Below are 26774 nucleotides of genomic sequence, written 5' to 3'. Positions count from 1 at the left end.
CTACGAGATCCTCTCCAAAGCCCTGGCCTCCCGCCTGACCCTGCGTTCCCACCAAACGCGATGAAAATTATTTAATCGCGCCTCAAATGAAATCGCGTCGCGCCAGACGCTCCAGTTTTGGTGCTGGTACAAAAACCCCTTGACCTGGCATCGCGTCGTGCGTCGAGCCCGTCCAACAGCAACATTTCTTCCGCCATTTCATTCTCTCGTCGACCGGAATGTGGTTTTAAGATTATTTTATGGGAGAAAGTGGATGTTAAAACTTAAAATCTGTGGTCGATTCATCACGATAGCGCGTAGTTTAAAATTTGCTCCAAAGTTTTTGGAGATGTGTCGTCCTGCTAACAGGCGAGCTGAGGTGGTGACGTCATCAAGTACGCTGCTGTCCCAATTGCATGCAATGACAGTCCTGCGCTCTCCCGTCCTGGATAGACTGTACTCCCAAGTCGAATTTGCTCAGTCCGAACTGCAAAGTTCGTAAGTCCGAACTTGGCGTACTTGGTATTGAGAAACAGCTCATGGCTGAAATAACCACCATCGCTGCACTGTACCTGTACTGCACAAAGTAGTGCAGCTATTGTTGAATGAACCAGACAAGTATGCTAGTAAAGCAAGCTATGCTAACTGGGGCTATGCTACGCTGAACTGTCATAAAGCTCTGGGTGAGCGGTGACGGCAACGATGAGCAGCTCCTCCATTGTTTCTGACAGTTTCACTTTGCGAGGGAACACCAGGACGTCCGTACGTCAGCACGTCGATGACGATCTCAACGCTGATAGGCTGACGCGGCGCGTCTTCACGCGAATCCGCCGCAAAAGTTCAATTATTTCAACTCGAGCGATGAAGCGATGACACGATGGGGCGACGCAATGAGAGCGATTTTCACGGCCAACACGTCCATCGCGCCGCGCAATCGCGTCCATCGCGTCGCCGGGCAAAATGACGCTTCAAATCGCGTCTTTGCATTGACTTTGTATGTAATCTTGCAGCGCGATCTTGTTTTATCGCATTTGGTGGGAACATAGCCTGAGAGTAGCCATGGAGCAGGTCATCCATGGGGACCAGACCTACTGCGTGCCCAGCAGGTCCATGGTAGATAACATCTACCTGATTTGGGACGTTTTGGAAGTCTCCCGTTCATTGGGTTTGAACACTGGATTGATCACATTAGATCAAGAAAAGGCTTTTGACCGCGTTGAACACAGCTTCCTCTGGAAAACCATGGGGAGGTTTGGGTTCAGCGCTGGTCTCATCGCCGAGATCCAGGTGTTGTACTGGGACATTGAGAGTGTGCTGAAGGTGACCGGTAGCTTGTGTGCTCCCTTTAGAGGCACTATTGTTTTTATTAAGAACCAAGATGATATAAAAACACTAACAAAAAAACAGATTAATTTTCAGTTTTATCCTCAGCCAGAGTGAACTGGAGTAAAAGTGAGGCACTGGCGGTGGGAGAGTGGTGCTGCGGCCTTCCAGTTCTCCCCCAGAACCTGGTCTGGAGGACAGATGGGCTGAGATACCTGGGGATCTTTCTAGGAGATGAAAGTGTTGTAAAAAAGTACTGGGAAAACATAACGGAAAAAGTGAAAGTAAACTGTTAAAGTGGAGATGGCAGCACTCAGAGATGTCCTACACAGGCAGAGTGTTGGCTTTAAATAACCTTGTAGCCTCTCTGTTGTGGCACCGGCTGGCCTGCCTAGACTGGGGGGACAGACCGCCCAGTGGAGGACTCTTCACAAGCCCCCACTGAAGAAGAGAACGGGCGAGAGTCTTACACGGTGCTATTGCCACCAACACGTTTTTATCTGTAATCAATCCTTCTGTTTTAAACCGTTGTCCTTTCTGTGGTCTGTCCGAGAATGTTTTCCATGTTTTTACTGAGTGCAGTAGACTGACAGAGTTTTTTTAGCTTTTTAACTGGACTTTTTAATCTCTTCAATGTTGTTTTTGCTGGCCCAGTTTTTATCTGTGGGGTAAAATACAGCAGGACAGATCGTTTTAAGTGCCAACTGCTAAACTTTTTAATTGGGGAAGCCAAGATGGCGATCTACGTTACACGTAGAGACAGACTACAAGATGGACCAGACCTGGACCCCGTGGCCATGTGGAGGACTAACATCAGACCCAGGCTGAGGCTCGAGTTCTGCTTCCACAGGGCCATGGTGACCTTAGACCAGTTTAATGAACTGTGGGGATTTAGAAACGTTTTGTGTAAAGTGTCCAACAAGGAGCTGATATTCAGCAGCTGTCTTAATTAGGACAAATCTTCAACCTTTGGACATCAGCAACAAAGCAAACGTCAGGCATCAGCAAATGAATGTAGAGATTCAGCAGAGGAACCGCAGCACGCCGTCATCTGATAGGTGATGATAGGTGCTCAATAACGATGGACTCTGGAGTGTCCAACAATGGACTGATGGACTGATGAACAACTCGTTGTGATCGATCACTTTTAATCATTTTGTCATCCTGGTCGCGGCTTGAATATGTTGACATAAATTCCATCAAATCTCAGATGTGATGACTTCATGATGATGTTGTGATGACATCATGATGCCACACCTGTCTGGATGCGGTCATCTGTGCGCAGCTGCAGTCCTGCGGGAGTCAAACATGTCTGAGCGCGTCCCTGTCTGTGTCAAGGACCGTCTCTGAGTTTGTACCTGACTGAAGACTGAAGACAAGCCTCCTCAGTGCTCCTGCCCCTCCCCTCGCCCCCCGCCGACCGTCACAAACATGGCATTGTGGGACGGCAGAGAGACGGACAGTGTTGGTCACAGCTGCGTGGACACTGACGATGCTGTACGGAGGCAGCCTGAAGAAGACCACTGTGTGCGCTCGAAATGTCCTCGTCGGACCATAAATCAGAGACGACTCGCCTTCAGAGGGACGGAGTGGCAGAGACGCACTGAAGGGAAACTGTTAGGATTAACCTGAATCACAGTTCAGTGATCAGTGATGATACGAGCTTCTGTTTGGACAGACGCACTCAGAGACAGACAGGAGACAGAGGGACAGACAGACTGGAGACAGAGGGACAGGGAAGCTCATCTAGGAGACAGAGGGACAGACAGACAAAAGACAGAGGGAGAGACAGACAGGAGACAGAGGGACAGACAGACTGGAGACAGAGGGACAGGGAAGCTCATCTAGGAGACAGAGGGACAGACAGACAAAAGACAGAGGGAGAGACAGACAGGAGACAGAGGGAGAGACGGACTGGAGACAGAGGGACAGACAGACAGGAGACAGAGGGACAGACGGACTGGAGACAGAGGGACAGGGAGGCTCATCTATATTCACACCAACAGCACAGGCCGACTGTAAAACCTTGAAATCCAAACCATCACTTCCATCAGACTGATGGCGGATGGTTCGCTGCTGACTGCTTCTTCATCGGCTTCTTCGCCAGCATCAAACGCAGGTCTTCTAGCAGCCATTGTTCAAACTGAGCCGTCCCATCCAAAACATCGTGCAGTACATCCACAGATAAACTGTTCAACAGACAAACGTGTGAGAGAGGGAGCAGAGTGTCAGCTCGACGGGACTTCCAGATAGTCTTCAGTGTTTCTCAGAGGGACAGAAATGACAACGCCACGAACAAACCGAACCAAACCAAACAGACGATGCAAAGCGACCGGACTACGCCACCATGAACCGCAGGTTTAAAGTAGGAATCTTCAGGTCGTTATTAAGCGGCTCAAGTGTCAGAGCATAACGTTGACGTTGACGCATGGAAAAGAGCACACAGATGAATCAATCAGAGAGGAAGTAAAGACTGGCAGAATACTCCTTCATGTAAAAATATGTAGTTCCTAATTTATGTAGACGCCTTGCAGAACAGAAGGAATTGCATTTTCAAAGTTATTGTAAAACAGCTGAATCTGGAAAACATCTTTCTCTACTTTTTTAAAACCTGTCTGAGTCTGCAGACACACCGTCTCTGGGCTTCAACACATCTCCATCTTCTGGGTTTTGAAAACAAAATGGGGATGTATGCATCTTATCATTCAATGACCTGGTCACAGTAGTCAAATCATGTGCTCAGCAGCTTTTCCAGTTGTTTTCAGGTGAGTTTATGTCAGAGAGGATCAGATCAGGTGATCACATTCTGTTTGACTGATGTTTCACAGTGGACCAACTGTTTTGGACTTGAGTTTGTACCGTGAAATGAAAAATACATTTTTAAAGTATCAATACTGCATCCATGTGTCAAAATCCTTCTTTTTCTTTCCTGAAAAGAGTCAAATGGCTTTCAGTGGCTGAAGCGTCCGGTTAATGGGCAGGTTAGTAATCAAACTTTATTTTTACAGTACTTTTTATTCAGTTTTACACAATTCAAAGTATTTTACAGATGACTGACAAGCTGACAGTAAGACAGTAAAAGTACAAACAGGAAAACTATTTGAGATCAATTTCATCTTATTTTACTTTCACTTTTTATCTGTTTTTGTGTTTTATGTTCTGTTTTTATAATGTAAAAACATCTGTTTTTATGTCCCGTCTGTCTTTTTATGTAAAGCACTTTGAGCTGCAACTCCTGTTTGAAAGGTGCTATGAAATAAAGCTTCTTATTATCGATGAACACAAAGTGATTAAACGATAACTGAAGCAATGAATTAGATTAAAAAAAACAAACAAAAAAAAAAACAGACTTTAACAAATAAAAAATAGGAGGGAATAAAAGCATTTAAGACACCATAAAATACCAAATCAAATCTGAGATCTTTTCAGTTCAGCGTCAATCACTTGATCAGATCTTTGCATGTCTTTATCCTGTCCACACAGAGACGAACCTGGACTCTCCTTCACTAATTCCTTTGTTTTCTTACATCAGAACACCTTTTTGTGCGTTTTGGTTGCACTGAGCTTTTCTACAGGATGACAGATTCCTGTGTTTGATATCTGATATTGTGGTATTATCTGATGTAAATGATATATTGTGTTTATGTATCTGCAGCAGCAGATTATCTCTGAGCAGGATGAGACAAATATCAACAGCATGGTTTGTGTTGATGAAGAGATTTGTATATGTGCATGCGATGTTGGGGAGGCTTTGATGTGGGTGAGGAGGCCTCGGGGCTCCTCGCTCAGCGGAGGAGGGGGGGATGCAAAAACAAAAAGGCACGGAGGCTCGGAGACATTACATAAGCACTTAGCTGCATGAATATTCCTGAAATACCTGGCATTAGAGGAGTCTAATCTGCTTACAGAGACATTATGGGATGCACTCTGCTGCTGTGACAGGTGTCTCTGCATTAGGATGAAGATTATCAAGGCTGGCATGCTGCACTCATCTTCAATACGAGACAGACAGAAGCTGAGGGGGACCATTTAATCCACATCTGAGATTCAAAGAGATACATGGAACAATGTGACTCACTTCACATCACTGTAAACTACTACGAATTACTACACATCACTGCAAATTACTACATATTATTACACATCACTGTAAACTACTACACAAAACTGTAAACTACTACACATTATTACACATCACTGTACATAACTTTACATCACTGCACATCACTGTGCATTATTGCACCTCAGTGTACATCACTACACATCACTCTATATCACTATATATCATTGTACATCTCTGTACATCACATGACTATACAAAGCTCTCTGATGCAACACTGTTCAGCCTCACAAATCAGACAGTCATGTCTAAACTGAAACTACAGTCCAAACCTGTAAATGTTACCAAAAGCACTAAACAAAGAAGACACACATCTTAACAATTTTGGGATGAAAATCCAAATCAAAGCATTTAGAAAATGGCCCAACATGAGACGGGTTAAATCTGAGGTCACTTCATGCACTTTTACATGTTACTATGATAAATCACATAATGCAGAGACAATTTTAGTTGTGAGGTCTTAGGGATTTTTTATGAGTATGTTAAAAGCATACGGTAATAGCGTGCAGTGATGTACAGCTAAAAAATGAAATAAAATAAAATTTTGATACTAAACCAAAAGATTGGTGAGAAAAAAAAATGGTTAAAAATTTGTAGACAAACCGCCACATCATAATATAATAAATAGGTAAATGGTAAATGTTATTGACGTAAAAATGAAAATTTTTCACCAGAATAATTCACATTGAACCTCTGTGGAGATGTTTGCGTCGATTTCATGGAAATCTGTGAGGTTGACTTTTCAGCAAGCATTTATCAAAGATTTATCAGGATACATCAGCTGTGATAGCTTATTAAATGAAATGATTTTTTTTTCTTAAATGAAATGAATGGCATCCTTTATTTGGATCCCCATTAGCTTGCACAACGTGGTCCCTAGTTGCCAAATACAACGAACAGAAAACTAGTGATGCAACTTTACTGATAATCTGATAATTTGAACTGATAATAATGATGCCGCTGCAGCTGTCAGCCTTTTGCAGGACCAGGAGGTGGGCCATGGACCTGTTCTTGACTACTTTGTTAGATGGTGTGATGACTCTTACCTGCAACTTAACGTGTCAAAAACAAAAGATATGATTTGAGATTTTCGGAAGAATCGACCTGTCACCACCCCAACCTTTCTTAAAGGCACAGCAGTGGAAGTAGTCAGCCAGTATAAGTATTTAGGCGCCATCTTGGACAATAAACTGTCTTTCGAAACAAACTCTGACGCCATCTGCAGGAAAGCAAATCAGAGGTTGTTTTATCTGAGCAAACTGAGGTGTTTTAACGTTGATAAGAAGCTGCTTAAAATGTTTTATTCTTCTTTTATTGAGTCTATTTTAACTTTTGCTTTCATCTGCTGGTTTGGTAACCTCAGCATTTCAAATAAAAACAAGCTGAAGAATGTGGTCAAACTGCCAAAAAACAATCGGCATTGACTTGTATGATCTTGACCATCTGTATCAAGCCAGAGCCACTCAGAGGGCAAAGGTCATTTTGTTGAACCCTCTCCATCCTCTCCATACAGAGTTCCAGCTTCTTCCTTCTAAGACAGTGTTTTTCAACCACTGTGCCGCGGCACACCAGTGTGCCGCGAGATATTGTCAGGTGTGCCGTGGGAAATTATCCAATTTGTGTGCCTGTGCGGTCTAGCGCCTGGCAGAGTAATCATGTAGTACTCTTCCATACCAGTAAGCGGCAGCAGCAGCAGGTAGCTAATTGCCTTGTGCTTGGAGACAAGCGAATTAGTGACGCATGGATGCAGCGACAGGTATAACAGGACGACGGTGAAAAGTGATGGATAAGTTTTTGAAGAGGAAAAATGCTGACTCTGAACTGGACCCTGGACAAAATCCGGACCCAGATGAAGGCCCTAGTATGAGTGGAGGTCAAAAGAAAGCAAAGACGTCCAGCAAAGTTTCTGGCGCGAGGCAATACAACGAAAGCTATCTTTCATTTGGATTTACTTTTACCGGAGATGCAACGGCACCGACTCCGTTGTGCTTGGTATGTGGTGAAAAGCTCTCCAACAGTGCTATGGTCCCAAGTAAGCTTAAACGCCATCTCCAAACGAAACACCCTTCACTTCAAAACAAAAATGTGGAGTATTTTGTTCGCCTGCGTGAACACACGGAGAAACAAGCAACTTTCATGAGAAAAACCCCAAAGGTAAACGAGAGAGCCCTTAAAGCTAGCTACCACGTCGCTGAACTTGTGGCTAAATCCAAAAAGTTCCATACTGTGGCAGAGCAATTAATACTTCCCGCCTGCAAAGCCATTGTAAATGAGATGCTCGGACCCGAAGCGGCTAAAGAAATAGCCAAAGTCCCTCTCTCAGATAACACAATTTCCAGACGTATTGATGAGATGTCTGCAGACATCGAAAGTGTGGTTTTGGACAAGATCCGTATCAGTAATGAATTTGCGTTGCAACTTGATGAGTCTACTGATATAAGTGGACATGCTCAACTATTGAGCTTTTCAAGCCTGACTGCTGTAAAAACTAAAAACAGAGAAAGACTGAGAGCTGTGGAGGAAGAGCTTCGTGTGTGTCTTTCATCGATTCCTGCCAGGATATCAGCTCTGTGTTCATCCAAACAGGCCCAGGTTTCACACTGAGTGAGTATAAATATGAAAGATTATAAAATCCTTTTTTCTTTGTGTTTATTTGATTCCTATTCAAGGCGTTATAGCGTCATTCTTCAATGTTAAAAAACACTTATATTAACAATATAACACTTACATTGTTAATATAAGCTTTTTTTCACATTTTCAGCTGGTGGTGTGCCGCGGGATTTTTTCAATGAAAGAAATGTGCCATGGCTCAAAAAAGGTTGAAAAACACTGTTCTAAGAGAAGGTACTTTTTCCCCTGTAAGGTCAAATCCAACAGATACCTTAAATCATTCATCCCATCCGTGATTAAGTTTTTAAACAGCCTATAGTGGGAACAATACAGCTACTAATTGTGATGAATTTTTATTGTATTTATTGTATTATTGTATTATTGCATTGTGTGAGTGATGTGAGATATGTATGCTCTGTTGTTGCAAATCAAATTGCCCTTCAGGTACATTAAAGTTTTTCAAATCGAAATCAAATCAAGTCTGTTAGCCAGATATACTTTAAACAGATGTAAAGAAAAATGCTAGTTGTTAAATTAATGGTTAGCCAGTGAACAAACTCCAATTACCTTTCTAGTTACAAAGTACTAGCTTGTCAGCAACAGAGACCTTGGAATAATCTGCAGACTGATCTGAAATTATCAGAGCTGATCTCTCTGAGGGAATTCAAGGCCGTAATGAGGGATCGATCGATCAATGCAACTGTTTTTGAATTCTTCAGCTTCTATTTTATTTACCATCTCTCATTGCGGTTATTATCATTATTTGATTATCATTACTGACACGTACCCTGGTGTTTAACAGTTGTTTTATGTCTGTTCATATTGTTGGATTTGTTTTTTTGTGATAATGTTGTTGGGCTGCCTTCTTGGCCAGGTCACTCTTGGAAAAGAGGCTTTTACCTGGTTAAATAAAGGATATATAATGAAAGCAAAAGTATTAAACGGCATAGTTTTATTAGCAGAAACTCAGGTGGTAGAGTTGTTGGTTCAATATTCAATTCAAATTTGATTTGTATAGCACGCTCTCATATAACAGCTGAAAACTGAATCATGATTCTTCCTGTAGCTCGTGTAGTGAAGGGGGTTGACCATTAATCACAGGGCTGGAGTTCAATTCCTGACTCCTGTTGTCCACATGTGGAAACGACCTTAACAAAGACAGCAGCCACTTTGTAGAGTCAAACTATAAAAGCAGAGATTGGACAGGAAAATGAGGGACAGGAAGGAAGACGGAACATGAGCCCTGCCTGGACCTGGACTGGGGATGCTGGGAACAGGCCTTGTCAATACCAATAAAAGAGAAATCCATCAATGAAAAATGTCAGCTGAGTCTGTTCTGCCTCACCAGCTGGCGACTGTCAGGAGCTGGAGGAGACCAAAAGTAGAGCTAAAAGAATGTGAATATTGGACATTTATGTATATGATAATTGTATTGAACCAGTTTGAACTTTGATCAAATTGATTAAAAACAGAAAGGAGTCTGAAGCTCTGTGTCAGGATTCATATTGAGAATAATATATATATTGTCTTCGTAAATCCTCACGAGGAGATCTGGGATTACTGCAGATTCTGACACAGTTTTAAAGAAAATGAGACTTTAGTGGTGAGAAACAGTGTGAGTGAGTGTGAGAGTCGGAATAATACATCAGATTTTCATATGCTTGGTATAAAAACTCTCACCGAGCTGCAGAAGTATAAATAACACAATGGAAATTCTCAAGTTACTGAAAACTTCTTAGTTTACCAACAGTAAGTAAAAGTACTCAGTATGTCTGATTATTCAACAGTTAAAGTATTTGAGGTTTGTGTTGTCAGTGACCCTTGTGGAGGGTCCCGCCCATAATGCCACCCCCCCCATTTCCCCAAAGGACTGAGGTGGACATCAGGGCCCCTCAGTGTGTCAGGAACGAGGCAAACAGGGCGGCATTGATGGACCGGGTCTGAACTCAGCACATCTGGACAACACTCAACAAGAAGCTCAGTGTGATCGGATCCCCCCATTGCTTTATGAAATCAAACGCACATTCATAACTGGCCCTGATTCTCCTTTCACATCCAAATCGCCTCCCCGGGGGGTGACGAGGATCAGATCTTTATCTGTTCGCTGCTGAAAAACACATTTGTTTGTCTCCTTTGGACGTCTTTTTTTCCTCCTGAAGAGTGAGAGCAAATGACAACGAGGAGGCTGTTCGAGCAGCAGGAGGGCGTACAGTGATTAACTCTCTGCACACCGACTGCTTCGCACAATCATCGGCAGAGGTGTGCTCTTAACGCTACAGCAGATCACACTGAGAGTCAGCCAGAGGTCTGCTCAGGGCCAGCAGCAGCTTCAGCAAACATTACGCCTCCAAAATCAATAACGGTCAATCATTACGTCATTCCACCTCATTATGAGCTGGACATCAAACACAACTATCTGATAGCATGTGGTCAGCAAGTTACTTTTCTAGTTGCACGGCAGCACAAAATCAGATAACAGAAGTTAAATAGATGTGACAAGAGACAAAAGAACATGAGACTTGAGTCAAAAGACCACTGAAATACATGGAACATGGACACATGGATGAGCGAGACACGCCTGCATAGCATCCATTAGAATCATCTGAGGCCGTACATCTCATCTTATTTTAACACAGCTGGTCTATTTTTGTCTCTGTGTGCAGCAACTGAGCTGACCAACAGGTAAAAACACAAAGAAGTGACTGAAAGATGAGTAAGTAAAATAAAAACCTCATTGTTCCAGAGGTGACATAGCACAGCACCCTTGGAGGTGTTTTTACAATTCATGTTGAAATAAATCAATCAAATCAATGTGTCAAAACGATGTATTTAATTAATTCAGTACCAGCTGATAGAGCCTGCACTTCCAAATCCTGCATATTCACGGGATTTCTACTCACAGACTCCACTGAGAACTCCTCAAACTTCCAGAGGCTCCAGGTCAGTGTGTTATTCTTATTTATGAGTAAAAATCAAATCATCCACAGTGAAATTTTCAGCTGCCTCGTTCTGGAAAAGGTCTAATCAATAAATACAACACACATGAATCTAACAGTTAAATAAAAAAAATGATCCTGCAAAAAGATTAAATAAAATAATGAACACAAAGATACATAAAAATGTAGAGTGTAAGTGCGTCAGAAGAATGAACCAGTAGCAGTGCATCATAATATCAGCAACATAAGGTGACGTCAGTGTGATGTTTGACAGCTGGCTGGATTATATGAGTGTGAACAGTCTGTGGTTCACACCTGAGAGAAGAAACTCCTCCTCATCCTCACTGCCATGGCCTCCTTGACTGCAGCACAGACAAGAGTCTGTTGATTCAGGTCTTTAATGACCCGTCAGGCCTCATCCTGCACCTTCTGCCCTCAATTCACCTCTGACAGTGTTCAGCTGACCACACCACTGGAGGAAGTGACTGGCCATACAGAAGTAGTGAGGAGGTGATACATACTCTGTCACCAGGGATTGTAGACTTCCACTTTGCCTCTGCACCAATCACAGATCTCCATCTATTCATTTTGACTGTCTAGAGCCACACGGGATAATTAAAGTTTAGCTTTGTTTTCTGGACTGTTATTCCTGTCATATTTGCTGGTTTACTCCTTTTGTGCATCCATGAGAACTAACCACATATCTAGATTGGAATATCTCTTGTGACCAAAAATAAAGGAGAGGCATATTAGTGAGAGTGTGATCACTGGACTTATTAAACCCATCATTCATACCTGTTCTCACCGGACAAACTGCAGATATACTCATAGTATCAGTACCAGGATTCATTCACTCAGTCACTCTGGTAGATGGACATGGAAATTTCCCCACTGTGGGACTAATACAGCAATATCTTATCTTATGTCTTACCATACTGTAATCAAACAGGATGTCCTCCTTCCAAAGCAGCGTTCCCCCTGCTTTGGAAGGAGGATGTCCCCACTCTCCATTCACAGAACAAATCAGTGGTGAGTCAACTACATGGGACTAAAAACCGTCCTTCCAGAGACCCTTTTAGATCTGATTCCTACAACCATGAGATCGAGAAGTTGCTGGATGCTGATTAAACTGCCAAACTCACCTCATGGGCGGCCATAGCGGCAAAGATTGTATTACGTTTAATTGCTCATTCAGTCATCAAGGTGCCAGCCTGAATGAATATCTACTTCCAGGACCTGTGATGTGCAATCTTTGCCCTCCAAGGACGTCCTGGATCACAGCAACCCAGGTGGAGATACTCGTCAGTCTGCTGAGAACTACCTCTATGTTGACAACCTCCTTCACAGCTTCACCTCTGTATCAGAAGCCAAGCAACTTGTCAACAAGCTACAGCAGCTCCTACTCTCAGGAAGGTTTGAACCATCCGTGGCCACTAATGTTACAGACATCATCAGTCACATGCCATCAGGTAGATGGAGCTGATCTACCTGAGCTGACTCTGGGGCTGCTGTGGGACTGCACATCAGACACCATCACAAATCAGTTCCACCACAATGAGCATCCCAACCCAACTATGCACAGCATCTATTGAGTCCCAGCTAGACAATACAACCCCCTTGTTCTGCTCATCCCCTCACTACCAGAAAATCTTGATTTTTGCATCACCTCCCAGCCATCTCTCTCCCCAGGCATTATACACATCTGCAGACAGACTTCTCGGTCTGCACCCAAAGCATCCACATCTTTCCAGATGCATCGGAGAGAGCATACGGTTCCGTAGCCTTCCTTGTGGACAATGGACCATACAGGTGAAATCCAAGCATACCTCGCAGCAAGACCCTGGGTCACCCCAGTCCATCAGCAATCTGTCCCACTGGTGGAAGTGCTGCCCACATTGGTGCTCAATTTGCTGCTGCACTGAAGAACGAGCTCACCCTCCACATCTCCAGCATCACCTGTTGGATGGACTTCACCGCAGTCCTTCCCTGGCAGTCACCATGATGTCGCTATTAAGTGTTTATTGGGTCCAGAGTTGCAGACATCCGAGAGCTGATGGAGGGTTTGAACACAGAAACAGGAGGGGGGGAGGTAAAATGACTGGAAGAGATTTGATATAATGAGGCTTATTAGAGGCTGTTGAGGTGGAGGAGGAGGAGGAGGAGGAGGAGGAGGAGGAGGAGGAGGAGGAGCTGCTCATTAACATCATGCCGGAGTCTTTTTGCTCGGCTGCTTCATTTAATTGGAGGAAGAGATTAACATCATTGAGCAGCTTCACCTCCAACATGTGAGGCAGGTTAACACACACACACGTTCCCATGACAACAACAACAACAACAATAACAACAATAACAACGACAACAGGTGAGCCACCTCTGCAATGACAACCTGCTGCTGCAGGAGGTTCCAACACACACTGATGGTAAACAGCTGACGTCCATAAACACACGGTACAGTCAGACTGTGTGATCGGGAGGTTGCTGGTTTGAGTCCCGACTCTTCCTCTGTTTCTAATAACTCATAACTTCAAGATGGCATCATGACTGGCAGCTCGTCAGAACAGCTCCATATGTGAGTCATGTGCACTGAGCTGCGTTTCCACTCTTTCTGTAGATAAAGTACATAAACATGTTTGATTTTCTTCTGTCCTTTTTTTGTCTGTTTGTTCTTTTTCTACATTTCCCTTTTATTCTTGCTGTCTGTAACAACTTCATTTACCCAGCGTGGGATCAATAAAGCTTTACCTCATATGTGTTTATTGTGCTTGCAGGCTTTATTTTCTTCTCTTTTTACTTTTTCTCTCTTTTTACTGTTAATTGATGGTTGATCATTCTATTTGTGGACTGATTGTGGTATATTGTGTTGTGTTTCTGCTTACGTGAACTGTACACGCACTGATGCTCTGCACAAATCAAGTTCCTAACAGATAAACAAAGTTCTTTGAAGTTGAAGTAACCTTACCTTATCTTATCTTATTGTATCTTATCTTATCTTACCTTATCTTATCTTATTGTATCTTATCTTATCTTACCTTATCTTATCTTATTGTATCTTATCTTATCTTACTTTGCCTTATCTTATCTTACCTTGCCTTATCTTATCTTATCTTATCTTACTTTACCTTATCTTATCTTATCTTATCTTATCCAGTCAGACAGTGTTTCTGTCCATATTCCAACATTCATTCTAACATCAGTTAGAATGATTTCATTTTAAACCCCCCCCCCCCATTTTTTTTCTTTCTTTCTGCTGCATTTGACTTTAGTGGCGTGGAAATGGAGGAAAATCTAAATGTTTGCGCTAATCTGGTAGATGCTAACATGCTAACACCCACATTTATCTCTTTGAGAAGCAAAATGAAGACAGAAGGAGTTAAATCCAGGAGGAGGGCGAGAGCCTGTGTGTGCTGTAATGCATTGTAGTGCTACAGGAGGCTCTGCTGACCTTCACACACCTGGTTTTTAGTTTGCCTCCATTCAGTCTGCTCAATGGATGTACACCCAGCCATCATTGGATTACTCTGAGACTGAAGAAAACTACATGTGGTTGCAGCAGATATATTAACTCAAAAAAGTCGACTACCTCATGGTTTTATGACGTTGCTTTCATCCTGATCATGGAAGAAGAATACAGACGAGATATATCAAATACACAGTTAGAGCTACATGAAAGGAAAACATTGAGTCAGACAACACGATAATTTCTTATAAGGTGTAATGGCAATTTCAGTTCCTTGTACTTCATCTACTTGCAACACTCCACCTCCCATTTCCTCACCAGGATATCAGGTCCTTTTGTGTTTTAAATTCTGATGTCTAGACCTCTTAACATCTACATACAAAGTCCTGCAGGATGCCTCCAGTGTGAGCCACCCCCTAGATAGTCCTACAGTAGACCAAAAGGTGCGAATACACACCTTTGGGTAGGGGAGGCGTTCCAAAGCTATAAATGTTTAGCTTTCCCCATGCTTGGGGTCTTTCTTGCTTGGGTGATGATTGACATTTTCTGTTGGTGGAGTCTAAAAACCATCTATGGCCACAAGGAACCTGACTCTCAAGCTGCAGGGGACCAAAAGTGGGCGAATGACCTGAACTTATTCTTCAACAGATTTGATCAGTCATCTGCCCCTCCCCCAGCACAGTCCTCCATTCTGCAGCCCCCCCCTTTCCCCCTCTGCAACACTAGGCTCACAGCCACCCCCCGCTGCTCACCTCATCAACTTAACCCCCCCACCCACACTCTCCAGCCCACAGCCCCCCTGCACCAACCTGTCCCTCACAACAACCCAGGTGAGAAACCAGCTCCGGAGGATCAAAACGAGGAAGGCTGCAGGCCAAGACGGCATCAGCTCCAGGCTCCTCAAGTCCTGCGCAGATCAGCTGTGTGGGATTGTTGAACGCATGTTCAATCTGAGCCTGAAGCTGGGGAGAGTGCCACAGCTATGGAAAACATCCTGCGTGGTACTGGTGCCTAAGACTCCGCACCCCAAGGACCTCAGCAGCCACAGGCTGGTGGCACTAACATCCCACCTAATGAAGACCCAGGAGCGGCTGGTCCTTGTTCATCTCCGCCCCTTGGTGAGCCCATCGCTGGATCCACTTCAGTTTGCCTACCAGCCTGGCATCGGGGTGGACGACGCCGTCACCTTCCTCCAACACCGAACTCTCTCTCACCTGGAGAAACCTCGGAGTACTGTGAGAATCATGTTTTTTGATTTCTCCAGTGCTTTCAGTACCATTCAGCCTGCACTTCTGAGGGACAAGCTGAAGCACACCGGGGTGAACCATCACCTCACACACTGGATTCTGGACTATCTCACCAACCATCCAGAGTATGTGAGGACCCGGGACTGTGTGTCCGACCTGGTCGTCTGCAGCACGGGGGCACCGCAGGGAACGGTCCTGGCTCCGTTCCTCTTCACCCTCTACACTGCAGACTTCTCATACAACACACCCACCTGTCACCTGCAGAAGTTCTCTGATGACTCTGCAATCGTCGGCCTCATCACAGATGGGGACGACAGAGAGTACAGAGAACTGACGCAGGACTTCGTGGACTGGTGCCAGTGGAACTGCCTCCAGATCATGCAGGGAAAACCAAAGAACTGGTGCTGGATTTCCACAGACGAACACTGTGCCCCCTGATACTGGTGAACATCCAGGGAACGGACATTGAGAAGGTGACATCTTATAAGTACCTGGGTGTTCACCTGAACAATAAACTGGACTGGACTCACAACACAACCGCACTGTACAAGAAAGGCCAGAGCAGACTTTATCTGCTCAGGAGGCTGAGGTCATTTGGAGTGCAGGGGACACTCCTGAAGACCTTTAATGACACTGTGGTGGCATCAGCCATCTTCTATGGAGTGGTCTGCTGGGGGAGCAGCATCTTGACAGCTGACAGGAAGAGACTTGACAAACTGATCAAGAAGGCCAGCTCTGTCCTGGATGCCCCCTCGACTCAGTGGAGGTGGTAGGACAGAGGAGGATGATGGCTAAGCTGTCATCCATGATCGAGAATGACTCCCACCCCCTGCAGGACACTTTAACAGCACTGGAGAGCTCCTTCAGCGAGAGACTGCTTCACCCAAAGTGTGTGAAGGAACGCTATCGCAGGTCCTTCTTTCCTGCAGCAGTCAGACTTTACAACCAGCAGTGTCCCAGTAGACCACACACTCACAAGACTTTCAATATGACTGCACTATAATACACATTAACTGTGTTCATTCATACTGTGAAGATATATGCTCAGGTGAATTTCAATTTAAGGTGCAATATATCAATTCCTATGTGCAATATAGGAACCTATTCACTATCAATACTCCAGTCAGGAGTACTATCATTCAATGTGCAATATCAGTTCTGATTGTTCATATTCATATCAATGTACAATCCTATCAATGTGCAATCACATCAGTCATATCAATGTGCAATCACATCAGTCATATCAATGTGCAATGTTCATATCGATGTGCAATATCAGTATTGTTTGCTCAAATTTCATTATTCCTTGTTTATATTGTTTATATTGTTTGGTTTGATATTTAACGTTCTTTTTACTGGTGCCCTCTATGTTTGCTATCCACTTTTGCTGCTGTAATACCTGAAATTTTCCCACTGTGGGACTAATAAAGGTGTATCTTATCTTATCTTATCTTATCTTATCTTATCTTATCTTATCTTATCTTATCTTATCTTATCTTATCTTTGCAAAGAAAATAAAAACCTTGTCGGCTGGCAGAAGTCTCTATTTCATTCTTCACCAGCAGCAGAGAATTTCCACAACAAAGGAAACCTTTCCCTCACACACCGGTGAACATCCAGGGCTCGGACATTGACATGGTGGACTCATTTAAGTACCTGGGTGTTCACCTCAACAATAAACTGGACTGGACAGACAATACTGACGCCCTGTACAGGACGGACCAGACTCGCCTACACCTGCTGAAGTCCTTTGGTGTGTGCAGGGCTCTACTGCGGACTTTCTATGACACTGTGGTGGCCTCTCCAGTGTTTTATGCCATAGTGTGCTGGGGAGGGGGCAGCATGGACAGAGACAGGAAGAGACTGAACAAACTGGTTAAGAGAGCCAGCTCTGTCCTGGGCTGCCCACTGGACTCCATCGAGGAGGTGGAGGACAGAAGGATGTTAGCCAAGCTGACGTCCATCATGGACAACTCCTCCCACCCCCTGCACCACCCTGAGCAGCTCCCCCAGCACCAGACTTTTACATCCCCAGTGCAGGAAGGAGCGACGGCAGGTCATTCCTGCCCACAGCCATCAGACTGTAAAACAGTGCACAATAACATCCACTCAAATGCAAGTTGTACTGAAAACCTGATCACAACTCACATTTTTCCTCTGTTTTCATGCGCAATCGTCATTTTTTAAAATTATGTAAGTGTGTGTGTTGTATATATTGTAAATTACTATAGGGTATATAACATTTGTGCAATACACACACACACACACACACACACACACACACACACACGTGTGTGTATATATATATATATATATTTATTCATTGATTTTTTCCTTTGTCTTCTTGCACTCTGGCTTGTTGCTGCTGTGATGTTACGAAGGATAAATCAAGGCTTGAACCCAAGAATGCAGAGTCTCAAATCAGTGGTTTATTTAAATACAAATACAACAAAAAATCACCACAACGGGAAATTCAAAGTGATACAAACTAAACAGAAAAAACTCCAAAAGGGAAAGGCAAGACTTACGCACGCTTGCAACAGAAAACACGGTCAATACAAAAACTGGCAGAGTACAAAAACATGTTCAATACACACAGTGGAGATAAGGAAGGCAGGAGGGCGACACGAGAGACACGGCTGGACCGAGGAACGGTCTGGCACAGGAGTGAGCGTGAGCGAAGCGTATGAAGCCGGCTGATTGCCCATGAGCTGCAGGTGCGGCTCGTGCGCCCCACCCCCGAGCCGGCGGCCCCGCCTCCCTGCACCGAGCCTGCTGAGGCAGAGGGGAAAAAGGTAAGGATTAGTCAAAGCACCAGAACCAAAACAGAGACCATGACAGGTAACATGAATTTCCCCCACTGTGGGATAAATAAAGTCTATCTTATCTTATCTTATCTTATCTTATCTTACTTTCTGACAACACTGAGGGAAATTTCAGCTTTTCATTTATTGGCTTCATGGTAAAACTAAAAATTGTGGATGTTTGTAATTTAAAATCAAATGAACTGAACTGAAATCTAGTCACTGTAAACTGGTACTTGAAAGTATTTCTGCATCACTTTAACATGTGAATCACTCATGTTGACCCTGGACTGTGGAGCCGAAGGACTGCTGTGATTTTAATGTCCTTCTGCTCGTTATTGGAGCTGTTTGTTGGTTTCTGTGACTGTTGACATCTGAGAGGTGTTCAGCTTCCTGTCTGTACTTCAACCTCACAGTTGATCTGAGTCTCCAGATGCCAGCCATCAGGCCTACAGAGGTCAAAGGTCAGAACAGTTTGGACAGTGACACAAACACTCAGAGGGATCAGCAGCCTGCGTCCATCACAAAGCAGATTCATTCAGAGCTCTCAGTTCATCACTGACTCAGAAATCGCTGCTTCAGACTTAATACTCAGAAAATGTGTTTATTCAGCACCTTCCACCAGCGTTACCACAAGCTTCACAAAGGCCAATCCAAGTTCAAACAAATCTGCAACATCATGAAATCAAGTGAATCACATCCAAAATAAACCCCCAAACACTAAAATAAGACTGAAAAAAGACAAATAAATGTCACATCAGGTGAAAATGGAAAAATCTAACTGTTCTGATGTTAAGAAAAGGTCTTAAGGGATTAAAAGATGTTTCTGGTTCTGCAGCCTCGTGACTGTAAAAACCAGGACACCTTTAGTCCTGAACAGGATCTCAGGAACAGCCAGCAGAGTCCAGTTTCTTCAGTCTTTTAGCACCAGTTTGGTCGATGACATTTAAACCCATTCACAGTTTGAAGGCCAGACTGAAAGCCAGACTCCGCTTGTACAGAGCCACCATCACCACCATCACCACATATCACTGGTCTTATTCCTGTCAGAGCAAGCACAGATGTGAGATAAGTGTCATTTGGATGACAAACTGTTGAAGGGAGTCATTTCTTTGAGATAACGCCCTGTAAAAGCAGCACATTACTCCCCACAAACAGGATTCCTGTCTGGGGCCGGATGTGCTGCTGAAGGAGGTGGTGGTCCACGCTGGTTTATCTTTTCCTGCAGAGGACATGGACGGTTGTGAGGACGAACATCAGCTGTGTCACATTTCCTTTGGACTTGAAATTTGGATCTGAGTGAGTCTGAAACATGATTTTGCTAAAAGTTCACTACAAAAATTGAAATCCATTTGAAAATATTGATAGTCATAGTGATGCCTTGATGGCTGAACTTTGCAGGTTGAGGTCTGGTTTTAAGGTCTGTTTTTGTGGAAATCAAACAGAATAAAGTTATAGAATGTTTTATTTTGGCAAAACAAAATTGAAAACAGTCAGAGAAGAAGATATTCAGTTTGGTTCCCTTTCGTTGTTTTTGAGGATCTGAGGTTTGTGATATGGACAAAACAGCAGCGTGGTCCTTTAAAATGAGTTCAGTGAGTGGCTTTACATCCAAACTCGGTGGGGGGGGCGTAAATCCAAAATGTACAAAACTAAAAGCCTATTAGTGGAGTGAAACATTTTGATCTATCAGATTGCAAATACAAACAATGTCAACACCCAAACACATCTGTTGGAGCTTATCTGCTTCCACTGCACTTAATATGCTTCTAATGCGGCCTCGCCCGCCTGCCTGCTCGCCCGCCTGCAGTCCACTTCCACTGCGAGGACTATTTATACCTTCACATGCTGCAGAGTGCTGCCCACTCACAGTGGATTTCATGCTTTAAGCTGCTCTACGTGAGCTCACCTCACAAACCTGCTCTCTGATACATTTGATATATTTGTCCAAGTGGATAAAGAATCAGGATTTATCTCCGTCCGCACATCCGCGCTGAAAACCGTCACAACAAAAGCCAAACGCCGCCCGCAGCGTCCCGCTCGGCTCCCACGTAAACTCAAATATTCATCTCTTTAATTAATTAGTGAGCCAACAAGCTGTGTGTCCAAACAGGAGGGTGGTGGGGTTTCATCATCATCATCCTCGTCATCATCGTCATCATCATGGCCTGTGGGGTTGAAACTGAACTGATACCTGAACAGTCTGCTGGCTGCAGCTCAAACACTCACAGGATTTTCATTTGAGGCTGTAAGAGGCTTTTATTTTTATACTAATACCCGATTTAAAAGGTAAAAAAACAATCTGCTGCCAGCATTCACCTGATGATGTCATCAAGAGCCAAAATAAACAGGGGCATGATGGGAAAATCTGCTCAGCCAGAGACAAGCAGAGATATGTCACACACACACATGCACACACACACGTTTTATATTTGCGTAGTTATGGGATGTGACGTATTGATTATGTATTGATCACTGAGCCAAGCGTAGCCTGTGTGTATATTGATATATGGCTAAAAATATGTGGACACCCTTTGGGCCAACATGCTGTATTAACTACGTGTTCAGGTATCTATACCTGAACACATACTTTTGGCCATGTTGTGTACTTATGGAGAGTGATGCGACACATTTATGGATGATTTCTTATTTTTACTTTCTAAAATTCCCTTTTTGACTTTTATGGTTTTAGTTTGTGAAACACTTTGCTGTATGAACAATAACATCACATACTGTATTGATACCATGCAGCCGTATTTTAATTTTATTTGATAGTAAACAGAGGTATCCCAAACTTTTTTCTTTTTTTATTGTTTCCTGGAAACTTCACATTGTGGAGATACAAGGTTTTAATCTTGAGACAAACAAAAATTTCAGCAAACAAATAAAAACAGATGAAATATGAAATAATCATGAAAGTCGTCTGTTGGGGTTTCCAGGTTTGCTCGGTTTCTTTCTGTGCATAAAAATACCTTTTTCATTTTGTTTTTCCTCGCAGCACTCGACTGTTTTCTGCTTTCACTCACAAACGGTGAAATTAAAAGCGAAAGCATCCAGACAGACGAGCTGCTTCGAAATCAGATTAGGAAATTGGGGCAGTGTTCCCCCCGAGAGTCTGACGCTCAGCTGGAAAAGACATCTGACACCACAGGAAACACACAAACAGAAAACACACACACACACACACACACACACACACACACACACACACACACACACACACACACACACACACACACCCCAGTACTGTAACTGGGATGAGTTACTGAGTATTTCCAGTTTATGTTACTTTACTCTGATCCTCAGTGTTTCTGTCATGAACCGATTCAGAGGAGCGTTGTGAGACCAGACGTGGTCCTGCAGCGTCCACAAAGCGATGCTCGTTAAGGTAACATGGGGGCACCTGAGCAGCTTCTCCATTGGCTGTATTCAAACCAGCTGCCATACCAGCAGTACGTAGTGATCGGCCAAAGCAAACTGATTCGTACTGATTCTGCAAGAATCTCCATTCAGCATCAGATCAGTGCTCCTCTGCTACCGCGTCCCACAATGCAAAGTTTTTAGGTTGTTCGTATCATCACGAAATTCATCTGTGACAGTTTCTGAGGCGAGAAACCAGCTGTTTAGATTTTCATTATTGCTGCTTTACTGTTGGAGGTGAGAAGCTCCGAAAGCGCCTGTGCAGGCAGCTAGCTAACCAGACCAGGACCCCAGACCAGGACCCCAGACCAGGACCCCAGACCAGGACCCCAGACCAGGACCCCCGCCACAGAGGCCACTGCAGCCAACACAGCAGAGAAAAGCAGTTGTAATCTTCATACCGCTGTCACTCTGTCACTACGTTATCTTTCTTTCCTGCTTTTATCGAAATCGCGCAGCGTCTGCTGAGAGGAAAATGTTCAACGGCCAAACCAGCAACCAGCAGGTTTCATGAAGGCTCCCGCTGCGTCTGCGTGATGAGCGACGGCTTTGTTGACCATTTGAGCTGTTTGTCATCATGCTTCACTGTGATTGGCTCAGCTGTTTCAGAGCAAGCAGTGATGTGATTGGTGGGGAGTGTATTTTTAATCACAACACAGCTGAGAAACCAGAAAAGTGTGCTGAACAGGACACACGTGAACACGTCACAATGAAGAACAGATCTGAAATCAGCCGCTCTGCATGAGTAACTCCACACTGTGACATGAATCTGAATATGCATCCAGCTCAACGTACCGACACATCAAACTGTCATCACCTCGCTGTATTTGCATATGATTCCAGGAGAGCAGAAGAAGAGGGAGTGGAGATTTATTCCCAGCGAGCAGCGACTCCGTCTTTGATGATCGGGACAATTAGGACGGATCAAAGTGGAGGTTCGACGAGGCCTGGAGCTCATTTACATAATGAAATTAACTCCAGATGAGAAGAATCACTAATAGGAACAACTGATTGTGCATTATTCATAGGCAGGCGGGAAAAAAGCTGTTTTTGCTGCTAATTTCACTATTAGAAACCTTGTTTTCAATTAACAGTTTGTTAATTAACTCGCGGTTTACATGGAATCACATTCTGTTGGTCTCTTGTTGTCTTGCGGCTTAATGTTGTTGTTTTATCGCTGTTTGTTTTTGATTACATCACATCCTAATGAAGCGTTTCATAATCAGATGGTGATGAAGAAAGTCTACATTGATGAATTCATTAAAGCTGCAGCGTGCTGCAAAGAAGGTGTTTTCACGTCGAACAATTAGAGCTCTTTGGTTTTTAAACAATAAAACACGACTGCTTTAAGGTCATCACTGGGTCTAAAGTATCTGTCATTGTCTGAACTCACCGGTTCATTTGTTCATCTGTTCATTTGTTCTGCTGCGTCGAGCTCAAACCCACCAGGTGAACAGTTCTGCCACAAGCTTATGAAAATGAACAAATGGAAAAATCACCAAGATTTAATTAAAAACCTCAGGATTTCTCATATCACAAAGCTAACAGGAAGATTTGGGTAAAAACCTGAAAATAACTCATCAAAAGAACCACAGCAGAGGGACAAACCAAATTACCACAAACAAACATTTGGCCATAGATTTGAAAATGGAACTAAAATTTTGACAAATGTGGCAAAACAAGTTGTAGTAAATGTTGCAGGATTCAGGTAAAACCCAACAGATTCAAACCTGATGAGGAGTTTGTACTTTAACCCTGAATGTAAGAAAGTCAGCGTGGAACAAAGGATGGAACCCAGAGGGCAGGATGAATGAGGTGACAGGTGAAAACAGGTGAAAACAAATGAGGGACAATTACAAAGGCGGGAAAATACAGGAAGTACAGCAAAAGATGATGTGTGGCAACCCTTCAATAGAAAACAGCAAAACCAGACAAACCAATCAGCTCAAAGACAAAACAAAAAGAGGGAAATCCCTGAAAATTCTGCAGAAGCACCCAAAATCCTTGTGAACCTTGAAAAAGGGTGACATCCAACCAGAAACCTCCTGACAGGAAAGTTGAGGTAGAAATCTCCAAAAAGACCAAAGGCACTTTAAAATCACTTGTAAAATGCATCAAAGTGCAGATGAGATGTTTGGATCAGATCCAAGAGCTCAGTGATTCAGAAGCTGAAGCTGAAGATGAAGCTGAAGCTGAAGCTGTGATGCTTTCGTGTCATTGCATGCTGGAAGACAGACTCGTCCCCTGTTTGTGAAACAGCAGACCAGGCCTGGACGTCACAGTCTTTGCTGTGGCGGCCCCCGCCGGCGGCCCTACCAGCCCCCGCCACCGTTATCTCAACCAGTGAGCAAAGACTCTTCATCACCGCTTTGCCTCCTTTCAGAGTCGACCTCAAATCATCATTTTAAGTCCCAGAGAAGTCGTCTTTGATGCGTGGGAACTCGCTGCTCTCCTCCCCAACAGACCAGAGACACCGGCCTCCACAGTTCAGCCACTTCCTGTCTTCAGTCATGACCAGCGGCGAGTCGCCCTGACCAGCGCTGTCAGACCACAGGAAGGAGATTACTCACGACGCCTTCTTTACTCGTCTTCTCACTGCTTATTGTTCTGCACTGAAACATGACACAAATGAATCTGATCAAATATGAAATGTGATTGGTCAACGTCGCACACGCTGAAGTTTTCCACAACACTGCTGTTTTTTATAATGTGCTGATTTTATTTCCTGATGATGTGATGTAATCGCGCAATGAAACATGGGAGAGTCTCAGGAGAGCCGGGAGGTCGACAGGTCTGCCAAAGGGTTGCTCCAGACCAGGACATGAGGTCCTCTCTGTCTTCTGGAAAGACAGTAATCACAGTTCCAGGTTATCAATAGAAACACAAAGCCTAAGAGTGTTCATGTCACCATGACATCACCACTGACACCTGGTGTGTTGGTCAGCTGATCTCCAGGTGATGCTGAGTGTGGCTGCTCTCTGCTCTGTGTTTCCTCCTCTCATGGTTCCATCGCTGACAGGAAGTGGGTCCAGGGCTGACTGCAGGTCAGCGTCCTCTGGGTCTCTGCTCACTTCGTCCTTCTGTTCCTTCGCTGTTTACATTTGTGATGTCTGCCAAACATAAATCTGACGAAGACTCGCTCCCTGCTCGTCGTCCATCAGGAGCGGGGCGGGACCGGTGATGTCACGGTGGCGCTGTAATGTTGGGGAGGAGCGAGGAGGACGTGTCACACTTTGAGTGTTGTAATAACATGGCGTGGAGCCCTGAGGGACGTCCTCTGCACATGTGAAACACCTTGGGGGTCGGTACTTCCTGTGTGATGGATGGGAAGGCCCCCAACAGGAAGCTGCTCCTGTCTGACCTGCAGACTGTGAGAAAGCAGGAGTGTTAGCATCGACTCTCGCTTTTCCAGAGAAACAGATTCCAGGATGTCGTTCGTCCTCTTCAGGTCATCAGTCTGCTGTCGGAGTGTCAGAGTTTCTGGGTGAAAGACCTCCAAACTCAGACAAGCGCAAAAGACAGGACGAAAACCAAGAGTGATCCAGCTGGATAAAACTCACGAAATCCACGTGAAACTCCCTACATTTTTTTTTTTTTTCTGCCAAATTGAAATTGAGTAACCAAATCGATGTAAAATTCAAACTGTGGGAGTAAAGTGAGAACATTTTGATACAGACCTAAAGAAACTTTGGCTGAAGTCAAATGAATGAAGCTGACGTGTGTTTGCTGCTGTCAAAGTGCAAGTCAACAGAAGAGACCGTTGTTTTTCTTCAGTATCTCTGTGTGAGCAGATATGGGCAGGCCCGTGGCCCCTGGGGGCCCCGGTGAGCGGCAGTCATGAATATTCAGGCAGACACGTCTGATCTGATCTGTATACTTCATTGAGAGTCATTAATGTGCAGAGAAATGCTAATGCAGGAAATCTGCATGTTTATTTTCATCACTTTCACTCGCACTGATCTCAGATCTGCACGAGCTGTTTGACTCGTCACGTTCAGGAGGTGTAAAATCACAACTTTAACTGCGCTCTGCTTTTTTACCACTTTGATGAAGGTCTGCTGAAAAAAAGCAGCTGGTGGTGGTGGGCGGGGTTAAAGATGTTTAAAGATGAACACTTAGGCTTCAGAGGTTTAGGATTCATAAAGACAACTCTGTGAGTTTGATGCTGATTGGACGCTGTGGAGGAATAACAGCATTCAACGTGAGCGTCCACCTTTTCTTTGCAAAACGTCCTTTAACATTAATGACTTTAACATTGGGCTGCACGGTGGCACAGCAGGTAGTGCGCATGCCTCACAGCAAGAAGGCTGCCAGTTCGATTCCTGGGTCGGGCGGGGCCTTTCTGTGTGAAGTTTGCATGTTGTTCCTGTGCATGCGTGGTTCTCTCCGGCTTCCTCCCACAGACCAGAAACATGCTCATTAGGTTAATTGATGACTCTAAATTGTCCGTAGGTGTGAGTGTGAGCGTGAATGTTTGTTTGTCCTTACATGTGGCCCTGCATTCGGCTGGCGACCGGCTCAGGGTGTACCCCGCCTCTCGCCCATTGTAGCTGGGATAGGCTCCAGCCCCCCGCAACCCCGAAAGGGATAGGCGGTATAGATAATGGATGGATGGACATTTAGTCTTGTTTTTATTCGTCAAACAATATTGCGTTATATATGTAATTATGGTTATCGTCACATGACCAGCATTTCCGTCTAGTTTTGGTCACGATATTCAGTCAGAATTTTCGTTGATGAAAGCAACACTATTCATACAGTATGGGGCCCGTGTTTCAGATAAAGGTTGAAATGGAGGCACAGCCTTCGTCACGTATCGTCACGTAGCTAATGCCATTCTTTTGATTTTTAAGTCCATCCAATCATTTCTGTGATGAT

The sequence above is a fragment of the Chaetodon trifascialis genome, chromosome 12, assembly GCF_039877785.1.
Source record: "Chaetodon trifascialis isolate fChaTrf1 chromosome 12, fChaTrf1.hap1, whole genome shotgun sequence".
Lineage (NCBI taxonomy): Eukaryota > Metazoa > Chordata > Actinopteri > Chaetodontiformes > Chaetodontidae > Chaetodon > Chaetodon trifascialis.
The sequence above is the reverse complement of the archived record's forward strand: the minus strand, read 5'-3'. Positions refer to the sequence as shown.